This window comes from Triticum dicoccoides, chromosome 2A (genome assembly GCF_002162155.2).
Source record: "Triticum dicoccoides isolate Atlit2015 ecotype Zavitan chromosome 2A, WEW_v2.0, whole genome shotgun sequence".
NCBI lineage: Eukaryota > Viridiplantae > Streptophyta > Magnoliopsida > Poales > Poaceae > Triticum > Triticum dicoccoides.
In genome coordinates this window covers 39,199,158-39,204,308 of record NC_041382.1, presented here as the reverse complement: position 1 = coordinate 39,204,308, position 5,151 = coordinate 39,199,158, and positions in this window count along the sequence as shown.

The following is a 5,151-nucleotide window of genomic DNA, read 5'->3' as shown; positions in this document are numbered from 1 at the left end:
ACAATAACTTCATTACCGACACCGATGCAAATGACAAGGACGACTCCACTCCTACCTACTGCTTCATGGCAGGCGGTGCCAAGGTAAACACACACACTACTCGCTATCAAACATCTAGTGACGATGACTCTGATTGTGATTCAAAACCCAGTTACAAAACACTTGCTAAAATTGCAACTGAACAACAAAAGGCCATGGAACATATTCAAAAACTGTTAGACAGAAGCGATGATCTGTTGGGTGCTGAAATGACTCGATCTAAATCCTTAATTGAAGACATAAAAAATCTTCACGTTAAGTATCAGGAACTTGAAGATCGTCTTGATACTCTCTCAACAACTCATGAAAAGCTTTCCTATGATTATCTTCAAAGGAAGCAAGAACTTGAGAAATTGAGAGCGGCTCATGAAGATCTTCAAAAGGAAAACGAGTCACTTCGCGCCGAACAGATCAGTTCCGCTTAGGAAGGATTTGAACCACCATGTCTTAAATGCATTGAGCGTGATAATGCTACTTCTGTTGCTGAATGTTCCACTGCTACTGCTGTTGCAATATCTTCAACTGTTGATGTGGTAACTAACCCCTCTGCTGAGGATACCACTGCTATTGCTGATGAGAATGCTAGGTTGAAGACATTGCTTGAAACAGGGATGTACAAAAGTCTTAAAGGACATCAGACATTATGTGATGTCCTCAAGAAGCAGATTCTGAACCGAAACCCTAGGAAAGAGGGTGTTGGGTTCGTAAGGAAAATAAATGCAGATGGCTCTTACTGGAAACCTGAGCAGTACCCCAAAACCAAGTGGGTTGCTGCAAAGGAACCTTCAGCAGATCCATCCAATTTATCTGGCTTCACTTGTGATAACCCCATTATCATTGATGAATCATTTGATGCAAACTATATACTGTTTAAGAATCAGAATGGTGAAGTGTTTGCCAGGTACATTGGTACTAACTGCAGGAATGGACCGCCTATGAAGAAGATCTGGGTTCCGAAACAGTGTCTGGAAAATCTTCCTGTGAATGTCTTCATGACACCTCACTTGAAGAAGACAAACCTCAGACCAAAGGCTTCATACGGTCCAAAGGCTTCATACAAACAGAGGACTCACCTGAGTCACACTAACGCAAATGTTTTGCAGGGAAACCATACTCAGGCATATGAATATGAGAGCGTTCATCAAACCGTCATCTTCATATGACCAAAAATTATTCTGCTTATTCTTATGAGTACTATTGTCCACCTGCAAGACTGTTTGCTAAGGCTTCAAAGCCAAAATTCTCAGATGCTGCACTTAGACTTATTGCTTCTAAGCACCCTTGAAGATGTGGGTGGTTAAGAAGGCTTAACTCTCTTTTGCAGGGAAAGGTCTCCAGCAAAAAACCAAAATCTTCTGACGCTATTGCTGGGGACCTTAAAAATCTTGTAGGGCGCAAGATAAAATGCCCGAATGGCATCATTATGTACTTCGTTCCTGAATCGCATGCTACTCTCCCTATTAGTCCTAATCTGGATCTAAGCTTTCATAACCCACTGGTTCGTCAAATGTTTTTGCTTCACAATTCTCTTCGTGAAGCCTATCCCCCTAACTGCACTGTAGGGTACGACACCAGCGTCTTCAAAGTCTTCAAAATGGATTATTGACAATGGGTGTACAAATCACATGACTGGCAAAAGAAGTCTTCTTATGGACTCAACCTTACGTCCATCCGACAAGAGCCACATCACATTTGCTGACACTGGTAAAAGTAAGGTATTGGGTCTAGGTAGAGTTGCAATCTCAAAGGATCAACACATGGATAAAGTCATGCTTGTTGAATCCCTTGGTTTCAACTTAATGTCTGTCTCAATGCTTTGCGATTTGAACATGATCGTAATGTTTGGAAAATATCGTTGCCTTGTACTAATGGAATCTGACAAGTCTCTAGTGTTTGAAGGGTATCGAAAAGATGATCTGTATGTGGTAGATTTCTCAGCAGGGCCACAACTTGCAGTATGTCTTCTTGCAAAAGCTTCAGAATGCTGGCTTTGGCATCGGAGGCTTGGGCATACTGGCATGAGGAACCTCCACACCCTTGCGAAGAAGAAGCACGTCATAGGCATAGAGGGCGTCAAGTTCAAGAAAGATCACTTATGTGGTGCCTGTGAAGCAGGGAAGATGACGAGGGCAAAACATCCCTCGAAGACAATCATGACCACTACTCGACCCTTCAAACTGCTTCACATGGATCTTTTTGGTCCCACTCACTACTCAACTTTTACTACTACTGCTTGCCTCTATGGCTTCGTTATTGTTGATGATTATTCTAGATATACTTGGGTGCACATAATTCTTTACAAGACTGAAGTGCAGGATGTCTTCAGACGCTTCGCCAATCATGCTGTGAACAATTACGGCGCCAAAATAAAGCACATCAGAAGTGACAATGGCACTGAATTCAAGAACACTGGCCTTGATACATATCTTGATACCTTGGGCATCACACATGAATTCTCAGCTCCGTACACGCCACAGTAGAATGGCGTCGTCGAACGCAAGAATAGAACACTCATTGAGATGGCCAGAACGATGCTAGATGAATACAAGACTCCAAGAAAATTCTGGACTGAAGCCATTGACACTGCATGCCATACAATCAATTGTGTTTATCTTCACAAGCTTCTGAACAAGACATCTTATGAGCTCCTTACTGGCAAAAAGCCTAATGTCAGTTACTTCAGAGTATTTGGCGCAAGGTGCTGGATCAAGGACCCACATCACACCTCAAAATTTGCACCAAAAGCACATGAGGGTTTTATGCTTGGATATGGAAAGGATTCGCACTCCTACAGAGTCTTCAATCCCTTTCATTACAAAGTGGTTGAAACAGTGGATGTGCGATTTGATGAGACAAATGGTTCACAAAGAGAGCAACTGCCAAATGTGCTAGATGAGATTCCAGCTAGTGAATCAATCAAGCTAATGGGAACTGGAGAGATTATACCTTCTAAAGCTCATCCTGAAGAAGAACTTATCATCTCAGCACCTGATCAACATGAAGACAATGCTCAGCCTGAAGACATTCCTCCCAACAACAACACAGATCAGCAAGAGCAAAGTCTTCGCCCTGTACATCCTCGCGTTGCCAATGAAGTGCAGATTGAAAGAATAATTGATAGCATCAATGCACCTGGTCCACTCACTCGTTCAAGGGCAACTCAGCTAGCAAATTTCTGTGGGCACTTCGCATTCGTCTCAATATCAGAACCCAAGAAAGTTGAAGAAGCCTTCGTGGAACCTGAATGGATTCAAGCTATGCAAGAAGAGCTTCAACAGTTTGAGCTGAATAATGTATGGGAACTGGTTAAGCGTCCTGATCCACGGAAGCACAACATAATAGGCACCAAATGGATATACCGCAACAAGCAAGATGAGCATGGTCAAGTTGTCAGAAACAAAGCTCGTCTCGTTGCTCAAGGATATACTCAAGTGGAGGGCATTGACTTCGATGAAACATTTGCTCCTGTGGCTAGGCTTGAAGCCATACGCATACTACTGGCCTATGCAAATCATCATAACATACTTCTATATCAAATGGATGTGAAAAGTGCCTTTCTCAATGGCAAGATTGAAGAAGAAGTGTATGTTGCACAACCGCCTGGCTTTGAAAATCCAAAACATCCTGACATGGTATACAAGCTCAACAAGGCACTGTATGGCCTCAAACAAGCCCCTAGGGCCTGGTATGACACACTCAAATATTTCCTGAAGAGCAAAGGCTTCATACCTGGTTCCCTAGATCCCACTCTTTTCACGAAGACATATGATGGTGAACTGTTTGTGTGCCAAATATATGTGGATGACATTATCTTCGGCTGCACAAATCAAAAGTACAGTGAAGAGTTTGGATATATGATGCAAGAGCAATATCAGATGTCCATGATGGGGGAGCTGAAGTTCTTCCTTGGTCTTCAAATACAACAACAACGCAATGGCATCTTCATATCTCAAGAGAAGTATCTCAAAGATTGCCTGAAGAAGTTCGGTATGCAAGACTGCAAGGGCTTCACAACACCAATGCCAGCCAAACATCATCTGGGTCCTGACGACAATGGTAAAGAGTTCGATCAAAAGGTATACCGCTCCATGATTGGTTCTTTACTTTATATATGTGCATCTAGGCCAGATATTATGCTTAGTGTTTGCATGTGTGCTCGATTTCAAGCGGCACAAAAGGAGTCGCATCACTTAGCTGTGAAGCGAATTCTTCGATATTTGGCTCACACCCCAACTCTAGGATTATGGTATCCAAAGGGCTCAGAGTTTGATTTGGTTGGATTCTCGGATGCTGATTATGCTGGTGACAAAGTTGATCGCAAGTCTACATCAGGCACATGTCACTTTCTGGGACGATCACTTGTATGTTGGTCTTCAAAGAAGCAGAACTGTGTATCTCTCTCCACTGCTGAATCAGAATACATTGCTGCTGGATCTTGTTGCACTCAGCTTCTGTGGATGAAGCAAACACTCAAGGACTATGGCATTCATCTGAAGCAAGTGCCACTATACTGCGACAACGAAAGTGCCATCAAGATTGCCAACAACCCAGTTCAGCACTCGAAGACAAAGCACATTGAAATTCGTCATCACTTTCTCAGAGATCATGTTGTGAAGGAAGACATTGATATCATACACGTCAACACTGAAGAGCAATTGGCAGATATCTTCACCAAGCCCTTGGATGAGAAGAGGTTTTGCAAGTTACGGTGTGAGCTAAATATCCTGGAATCCTCAAATGTCCTGTGATCAGGCACACATCCTAACCCTTATGCATATTGATGACCTAGATGTGCAACACACGAAGTGAAGTATATCTTCAATCAATGAAGACATACATTCTAAGTGTGAATACATTAATGTGGAATTTGACTTCGGAGCGCCACGATAATTGTGCGCCGTGTCTGGGTCTAATACTTCCTATACGGTGGGTAACGCCACCACCAAACGTTCCATTTTGAAGTGTTTCACTCATGGCGTTACCTTGCAATGTCTTCACATTTGATTTGGCTTCGAACTCAACATATTTTCATGATTATCTTCACTATGTTGACTATATATATATATATATATATATATATATATATATATATATATATATATATATATATAT